Source organism: Macrobrachium rosenbergii, chromosome 2 (genome assembly GCF_040412425.1).
Source record: "Macrobrachium rosenbergii isolate ZJJX-2024 chromosome 2, ASM4041242v1, whole genome shotgun sequence".
NCBI classification, from domain to species: domain Eukaryota; kingdom Metazoa; phylum Arthropoda; class Malacostraca; order Decapoda; family Palaemonidae; genus Macrobrachium; species Macrobrachium rosenbergii.
This window is the reverse complement of record NC_089742.1, coordinates 16,768,396-16,778,167: the sequence shown is the minus strand read 5'-3', so window position 1 is coordinate 16,778,167 and position 9,772 is coordinate 16,768,396. Positions and strand designations below refer to the sequence as shown.

Genomic DNA, 9,772 nt, shown 5'->3' with positions numbered 1-9,772 from the left:
GCCATACAAAAATTTTGTGAGTAAAATTTACCATTAAATTCAAATTTACATTCTTTCACACATAATTTAATCAGTTCAATTAAAGTACTTTTAGAAAATGGGATATCCAGCTGTGTGTTCTCTAATAATTCAGATAAAAACTCCATCAGATCATCAATTGGCACCTTACAAAACTTACAAGCCTGGATTCACTATTAATCTGAACACTATTTATTTTGTTTATCAGGTCCACATTATTCGTGATATTAGCACTTGAGATGGTACATACTAATGGGTTGAGAATATTCACTAGGTACTTCGCTAACTTGTAAGATGCGGAATCAACTGAACTGATAATTGGCCTGGCAGGAAAGTTTGTTTTGTGAGTTTTTTTTTTTTTTTTTTTACCGTACATGTATGGTAGCGATGGAGAGGTCACACACAACTTATTTATAAGGCTTTCGTTACCTTTCAACAGGTTTTTCACTTTCCTATTGAAACCACTGTTCACATTGTCTAACGGGTTCTTATTTAATTCTTTGTATGTGCTATCATCACCCAAAAGATTTTCCATTTTTTCCTATATATTCACTTTTATTTAAAATTACAAGAGTACCTCAGTTATCTGCTTTTGTCAAGTGTATATTTTTATCTTTTTTCAGTTCATTGATAGCAACCATAAATCTTTTGGGGACATTTGTGGTGTCTGATTTTTTCATACTTCCATAAATCACTCCCTTAACTATGTTCACTTCTTCATTCGTTAAATCACTATATTTTTCCAAATTGCACAGTCCTTTAGTAATTTCCACACTGTTCCTTCCGCCAGGAGATAAAGCAAAGTTTAAACAGTAGCCTAAGGCACTAGTTACATTTCTATCCAGATGTTTGTTTGATAAGCTGAAGACACATTCATGATTGGCGTTGTTGGTCCAAGGTCTTCTTTCAATCAACAGTTTCATTTTATTGTCGTGTTTACGTTTCAGTTTCCGATACACTTGACTCCTCATTTTCACATGGCAATATTCACGTAGGGAATCTCTCCAATCTGGTGGTATTGAGGCTTCAAAATGTCTTCTTTTTCTCGTGAGATCTTCAAAATTCTTTTTGGTTTCCAATATCTAGATGTTATGTTTTCCAATATAGCTCGTATTTCACCGAACAGTTAGTCTTCTAATTTCAGCAAGGAATTAGTTTTCATCGATCCTGGTATCACTTGTTCATCCCGACATTCACGTAGAAACCGCAGGTGTTCCTTGTTGGTATGCCGTCAGAGAATTTGCAGACGCCGTCACTCAAGTGGCGAAAGAGGGTTCTCCATAGCCACTTTTGTCGAATATTTACATGGAATTCTTTGAATCTAGACTTATTCCAAGGAATCTCTTCTCTAAGGTGTTTTGGGTTAGATATGTAGACGATTGTTTTTGTATTGTTAAGGAAAATGTAAATATTCCAGATTTCTTGCAAACAATTAATAATCTTGTACCATCCATAAAATTCACAATAGAACATGAAGAAAATAATGGTATACCATTCTGGATGTCTTAGAAATAACACCAATTTTTGTTTTAAAATATATAGGAAACCAATGAATAATTTGTCATATATTCATTTTTACTCTAACCATGCTAAACAAATTATGATGCCAACATTTTTCAGTATGTATCTTAGAGCTCTTAGAATTTGTAGTCCTGAATTTTTTGGAAGAGGAATTTAAAATTATTGATAAAATAGGAGATTCATTATGTTACCCTCCATATTTTTTAGAACTTTGTAAAAATAAAGCAAAAAAGTCATATTATAATCCAACCAGTGTTAACAAAGAACTGAAGAATAGTCTCTGTTTACCAGTTCATCCTAATTTCATTCCTGCAGTGCCCATTTTAAAAATATAGTATTTAAATATAATAATATTTTGAGAAGTAAACTAATTAAGAATAGCCCACCCAATTCAAATAATATTGTATACAGTATTCCTTGTAAAGAATGTATTAAGATTTATATTGGTCAAACATCAAAAGGACTAAAAGTAAGAAGCTCCCAACACAAATATGCCATTTCAAGAGGTTTATCAAATAATGGCATTGTGGATCATTGGCTTAAGACAGGACATGGGATGAACTGGGATAAGCCAACGGTCATCTACAAGGTCAACGACCATCGAAAAAGAAATCTGCTGGAGAATGTCTTCATCGAAGCTACTTCCACCAGGAATGTTAATCTCCACCCTGGATTATCCATTGATCCTTTGTCCCTGTCTTTTTTGTTTAAAGAACATGCTGCCCAGATGAACAAACTGTAACCCCGACCCCACTTTCCGTTTTTGTATATAAACCCCTGTCAACTTCTTTTGTTTTCAGTGTGAACTTGAAAATGTAAAATAAACTACGAAAGTACTTGTTCAAAGTCCCGGTTTTCACTCACCTTCCGACGTGGATTTAGTGATATTCTCAAGCACGCGCTCCTTCGTGCTGTATTCTGTATTGATATATATATATATATATATATATATATATATATATTTATATATGAATATATATATATATATATATATATATAAAATATATATATATATATATATATATATATATATATATATATCAATCCTGTCTTAACCAATGATCCACAATGCCATTATTTGATAAACCTCTTGAAATGGCATATTTGTGTTAAAGCTTCTTACTTTTAGTCCTTTTGATGTTTGACCAATATAAATCTTAATACATTCTTTACAAGGAATACTGTATACAATATTATTTGAATTGGGTGGGCTATTCTTAATTAGTTTATTTCTCAAAATATTATTGTATTTAAATACAAAGTTTTTAAAATGGGCACTGCAGGAATGAAATTAGGATGAAATGGTAAACAGAGACTATTCTTAAGTTCTTTGTTAACACTGGTTGGATTATAACATGACTTTTTTGCTTTATTTTTACAAAGTTCTAAAAAATATGGAGGGTAACATAATGAATCTCCTATTTTATCAATAATTTTAAATTCCTTTTCCAAAAAAATTCAGGACTACAAATTCTAAGAGCTCTAAGATACATACTGGAAAATGTTGGCATCATAATTTGTTTAGCATGGTTAGAATAAAAATGAATATATATATTTGACCTCAGAGGAAAACAATAAAATTTGTTCATGCATACAAAAATTTTTCATATATAGTATATATATATATATATATATATATATATATATATATATATATATATATATATATATATATATATATATATATATATATATATATATATATATATATATATATATATATATATATATATATATATATATATATATATATATATATATATATATATATATATATATATATATATATATATATATATATATATATATATACTGTATATGCAAAAATTTTATGCATGAACTGTAGAACGAATTTTTATTGTTTTCCTCTGAGGTCAAATCTTGCATTTTCCAATTAATATACTGTATGTAAAAACGTATTTCACTGCTTAGGACGGCAGTACTGTTCCTCTATTTGTAATATATGCATTCCTGTCGTTGTCTACGAACTAAGGTAAGTCAAAAACTAATAAGAAAATATCTATCTATTCTTCTATGTAACTGTGAAGCCGATGAAAACATTGTAGAACAAAAAAAAAAAAAAAGAAGCATGAAAAATCCTCAAGCAAAAAATTAGCGCTTTCCTTATTATAAAACAATAGATATGGTTTCACCCTCAATCAAAGATTTTATTCATTAGGTATTTATGCCGGCATCCATTAGAGGCAAGCCTTTTACGCTCTACGAACTTACCCGGAACAAAACCTAACCTAAGCTCGGCATCTATCGCTGCTTGATTTGGTCTTTGAATTTATTCCTCTTTCAAGGTAAATGAGTTAAAGGTAACCTCTTCAGCACGTCGAATTTTATCTGAATGAATTGCTGAACTAAATATAAGAGAGAGAGAGAGAGAGAGAGAGAGAGAGAGAGAGAGAGAGAGAGAGAGAGTTCTGACCATTGATAACCAAAATTATTACAATGACTGGAATAATTATATTAACATCAAAATATTAAACCTACCACTATTAAACTTGTAAAAAAAAAGTCTCTAATAGTGGAAGTGAAGTGCAACAAATATAAGAACTTCGTAAATACAAAAATAAAAAGAAATATAAATAAAACATCTGTCACAAAGAAAAGGAACACTTCTTCAATAAGCAAAGAAACAGTAAAAAATGCCATTAGTTAATACTTGAAATAAGTCCATTTATCCATTTACTGCAGGATAAAAAAAAAATAAAGCAGTCTCCAAAATCGGTAGTTTTAGCACCAAAGCTATTTGAAAATATATTCTCTTATATTATCACTGGTGGGTGTTAAATGTTTATCCTTCAATCTTGCTTAAGGCTTAGATATAATATAGTGAAAGACAGTAAAAAAAAATGTCCCACTGAAATTGAGATTGCAATGTATAGAGCAAATTCAGAAAGAAATTAATGAGACTGGAACCTATAATTCCTTATCTCTCTTTAAAATATTAATTCAAGTTTCCCCTTGTCTAACCTACAGTGTGTCGTATGGACTCGGTTCCAAAGGAAATACTTGAGTCGGAGAAATAAGCTGACTATATGGCAAAAAATACAACTGCTATGATAAGTATATATATATATATATATATATATATATATATATATATATATATATATATATATATATATATATATATATATATATATATATATATATATATATATATATATATATATATATATATATATATATATATATATATATATATATATATATATATATATTATTATGATTAGCAAGAATTTGCTAGCAAATTGCCTCCCCTCCCCTCCTTTGTTGTTGTTTGTTGTGTTTCATTTACTGCCAGCCGGCCGATCGATAGACCATCTGTCTATCGACTTAAAAACAAGGGTTTAAAAGATTAAAGGCGCTCCCATTTTTGATAAAGATCTTTCCTTCGAGGCAAAAGTAATCTGGCTTGGGCGTTTCTCCTACAGGCCAAAACCTCCCCTGCGGGCAGCAGGTGCAATGAGTCAAAGCATCTGTGATGGACGCCCCCTGCCCCATAGGGAGGATAAAGGCAAAAAGCCCACGAGGTCTCGACACACGCGGGCTGGAAGATATGGAGTGAACTTGTGAAGACGTCCTCAACACCTGGCCCCATCGATGCCCTTGCATCCCAACCACGTGGCCCTTTCAAAGTATACTTCTCCTCGTGCCCTTCGACCGTATTCCTCGAGCCCACACGCCATTGCTTGGAGTTTCGAGGAGTCCCCATCGCCTTGCCCCTTTACGGAAGCCCTTGCATCTCACCACGTGGAAGAAACTCGCCCTCGGAAATTGCAAGTCATCCACGGACCGCCTTCTCGCGCCCTCGGAAAATCTGCTAAGGTAAAGTGCCCTGGAAGAGCCCCATTTCAGTCACGCTTTTGTCTCGTAATATTTTCTTAAAGAGAAAGCCAGAAATCTCCCTTGTCTAATGTCCGTGCGCCTCTTGCATCGGCAGTATTAATTCTTTATTACTCCTTTGACACCCTCAGTGCAGCTTCGAATTCATTATTCTTTTGTCTATTTTCATTACTGGCGTATAATGTGCATATCTCTCATTTCAGAGGGATCCTATCGTGGAAGCTTCTCGGGCTGTGGCTGGAATTCCCCAGTTTCATTCAATCTACTGAGTTCCTCTTTCCCGTACTAATGTCATTTATGTAAATACACTACTTTAAATGTGCCCACGTGTTTTACGTAATATTTCCCTCAGTAACCAGAGCCCTATGCTCATATGAAATTCTCCTTTGTTTTCCTCTTTTTACGTTTTCCCGTACCCACGAAGTCAGAATCACAAGGCTAAATTAACTTAAATTGTTGCTACCTGTCTCACAGAGTATATTTCAAACTAAAACCACGGAAAAACGTAAAAATGGCGACCTGGCCATAGATCTCGTTTTGCAGTTGCAGTTCCCCTAGCGTTGCTTTATTGCATTTGCAACTTGCCAGATCAGCTATTAGCAAAGCTAAGCTGGGTACGAGACAATTACGAACCTTTTGTGTAAAACCAGCACACAGATCCAGAAATTTCCACGTAAGTAATGTGTTAATCTTAGCAAAACCTTTTTACAATCGTGACTGTTCCTAGGAATTAGAAATAGGGACGCATGTAATCACTGAGAGAAAAGAACCGCCGTATTAGATTCGTTAATGCATGCCTTTCAGGATAGGTAGTTAGGAAATAACCAGTGCTAACCATCCTTTGCTTCGAGGAATAGTGCGAAATTCCTCTTGTGTTAAAATCCTTGCCATATTCTTGCTTCGAGGAATAGTGCGAAAGAAATTCCTCTGTGATAAATTTTACTTCACATTTCGAATTAGCGAACTGTTATTTAGGCGCGAATAAAATTCCCACGTGGGACACGACGAAGTCAGCTTGCATTGCTGAAAATTCTCTCAGTGTAGTTAGTATTCGAGTAGGTGTTAGGAAAGCGAAATTTAAACTCCGCTTATAGGGAAAATTACTAGGCCGTTGTACTGTTATCCTCTCAGACGACTGGGAAATTCCCCGGAATCCCAGACGGTATATAAATATACGGGTTCATTCACCCAGAATCTAAAAATACCTCCGGTGTTGGCCAAACGACCTGCACCCCCCCCCCCCGCCCATGCCCGCGTGTGTAGCATTTTTTTTTTTTTTCCCATTCATTTCCCAGCATACATTTTTCTTTGGGTTTCCCGTTAGTAATTTCTAAGTCCTAAGGGACGAATCGTAATTCCAAGTCCTAAGTGACTCCTAAAATTCTACGTCGCACGTGGCGAGAATTTCTCCAAATTCCAGTCCTCAGAGACTCCTAAAATTCTACGTCGCACGTGGCGAGAATTTCTCCAAATTCCAGTCCTTAGAGACTCCTAAAATTCTACGTCGCACGTGGTGAGAATTTCTCCAAATTCCAGTCCTCAGAGACTCCTAAAATTCTCGTCGCACGTGGCGAGAATTTCTCCAAATTCCAGTCCTTAGAGACTCCTAAAATTCTACGTCGCACGTGGCGAGAATTCCTCCAAACTCCAGTCCTCAGAGACTCCTAAAATTCTAACGTCGCACGTGGCGAGAATTTCTCCTTCCTTCCTGGAACCATAAAAAATCAAGTCCTTTTGAGACGTTATATCAAGTGTAGTTCACACACATCTAAGCCCTTACGGGACTGATCATTCTAGTTCGTTAGAACAACTCCTTAACTTCACGCTAATAGCCGGCCAAGTCCGAGCGTGACAAAATCCAACTACGTCTTCCGAGACACACATTGAAATTCGTTCGCCAAGAACAACCACGTCTTTCCAAGACATATAAAATTTTAACAAAAAGTCTCCTCAGACTTACTAATCACCTGTCTTATTCAGACAGATCCATTCTCCAGCAGTCTGACCCATTGAGTGTTTCAGATTCCTGCAATTGAGTCTTTTCAGACAACCTGAGTCTTCTCAGACATATCATATACCCATTATTTCAAGATGGCTAATACCAGAGCCCAACAAAACGAGGATTTCAAATTCTACATGTCCGCTGGGAAGGACATGGGACTATCGGGGCAAGATCTGAGAGCATGGGTTCAAGAGCGAGTGGACGATGCCAAGGCTGAGAGAGCAAGAGAACGTGAAGAGAGGGAGAGAGAACGTGAGGAGAGAGAGAGGGCAAGAATTGCCCAAGAGCAGGAGAAGGAAAAAGAACGTGCAGAGAGGGAGAGAGAACGTGAGGAGAGAGAGAGAGACAGAATCGCCCAAGAGAAAAGGGAGGAACGAGAATGGGAAGATCGAGAGCGACAGCGAGCCCACGAGCTCCAGATGCTAGAACGACAGCCCGCCACCCCCCCCCCCTGCCGCGGGGAATGAGTGCTCTCAGCCAAGCTCACTCGTTCATGCCAAAATGGACGGAGTCCGAGCCTGAAGTATGGCTTGAAAGGGCCGAACGAGTCCTGGAGTGCTGCGATCTCTCCCCGCGGAACTCTCCCTTGTTCTCACTAAATTCCTGGGCGGAAAGGCCCTCGTTGCCTACCACGCCCTTCCCGCAGACGATCGGGAAACTGGGAAGCCGTGACGCCAAGCAGTTACGAAGGCGTACGAGATTACCCCGAGCGGTGGAGAGACGTTGGAGAGAGCAGCCCAGAGAAGCAGGCCAGACTTGGTCCGATTGGGCGTACCATTGAGCGGCGTTGACAAAATGGCTCGATTCCGAAGGCGCCACTAACACCGCCGAGGTACTCGAGCGGTTTAAATTCGAGCATTTCCTGCGCTACGCCCCTCCTGCCCTCGCCACTCATATAGTGGAAAAAGCCCCAGCAACACTCACCGAGTGTTGCCGAATAGCAGATATGTGGGAAACCCACCACCCTCAAGAAGGATCCATGGGGCGGAAGATAAATCCCCCGTCCCTCCTCGGAGGTTCAAATTCCCACAAAAATGGGAACTCGGGCAAGCCCCTAACTTGCCATTATTGCAAGAAAACGGGGCATTCCTCCGAACAGTGCCGGAACAAGAAACCGGCTCCTCTCTCTCCCGGAAAACCGACAAATAACTCGCCTGCGCCCTCCACAGGGGCAGCGCGGAAAGACTTTAGCCAGACCTTTTGCACGGCGTGCAAGGTTTATGGCCATTCTCCCGCATGGGCAAAATGCCCACGCAATAATAAATCAACTACTCCCACCGTCGCCTTGGCCGTCACAGATCCCAAGTCATTAGGCCCTCCCGCCGAAGGGCCTGTATACGTGGCCCCTCCACGAGGTAGCGAGCCCGCGCGCCGAGTCACTGCTTTCGAGGACTCGGGCGCACAAATCTCCCTCATCCGAAGGGACAGAGTTCCCTACGGAGCTATCGTCAATAGACGAAAACTCGTCACGATCGAGGGAATAAATCAATTTAAAATGATACTCCCTACGGTCCAATTGAGAGTCACAAGACCTCACCAATCCAAAATCTGCAATCTTGCAGTAGCAAGCCATCTCCCGGAGGCTATGACGTCATCCTGGGACAGGACTTTCAGTCCCCACCGAAATCACGACAATCTAGGGGTCCCATTCCCGAATCATTCCGCGGGCGCGAGTAATCCTCCCCGCTTCTCCCTCAGTCAAGACTGGCGCCCCTGGGTACCAGGAGGACGTGCAGTCCCCACCAGTGCCACCTGAGTACAATGTACAGTGGCCCCCTCGATCGGTTCCCGATCCAATTCCAGTGCCCGGCCCTGCCTCAGTGCCAGTGCCAGGGCACCAATCAGATCTCCCTCAGGAGATGCCAAATTCCTGCCGGTGCCACTTGCATGCCCCGAGCAGGGCCAAGCTTCGTCCGTCCTGACCGACGAGCCCAAGAAACCTCTGATAGCGCCTGACTCTGCCCTAGTGCCAGCGCCAGAGCGCTACGCCGATCTCCATTCACGGGATCCAACTCAGGAACCCCTCTCTTCCCCCGGCCTGGCACCGCTACCAGCGTCGGTCAGAGAGACGGTTCCTCCCGACCACCGCGGAAGCTCACCTGCAGGTGCGGCCTCGCAACCCGTGCCTGAGCTGGTCATCGTTACCTGCGAGCCGCTCACGCCACCCCCGACCGCCTCCTCTCTGCCTCAGCCCGTCGCCGACGCAATTGCAAGTCAGGATTCTGCCATATCTCACTTGGCCGATGAACTACAAGAGCTGCGACGGATCATGGTAGAACCCGCACGGAACACTCCTGCGTCAGCTGTCGCATCAGCAGGCCCAGGTGGTACTCCGTGCCGCCCTCCGGTCGCGGGCCCTCCGCTTCCCCCGGC

At 40.1% G+C, this 9,772-nt stretch overlaps 1 long non-coding RNA gene across 1 annotated transcript in view; it reads left to right on the top strand.

Annotated features, from left to right (window-relative positions):
- The window catches only part of LOC136849533 (uncharacterized), a 462,195-nt gene extending 456,476 nt beyond the window's left edge, over window positions 1–5,719 (top strand). Inside the window, exon 2 of the long non-coding RNA XR_010856306.1 lies at window positions 5,601–5,719. This is a non-coding gene — a long non-coding RNA (uncharacterized lncRNA). The remainder of the gene's footprint in view (window positions 1–5,600) is intronic.
- Window positions 5,720–9,772: the final 4,053 nt, after the last annotated feature.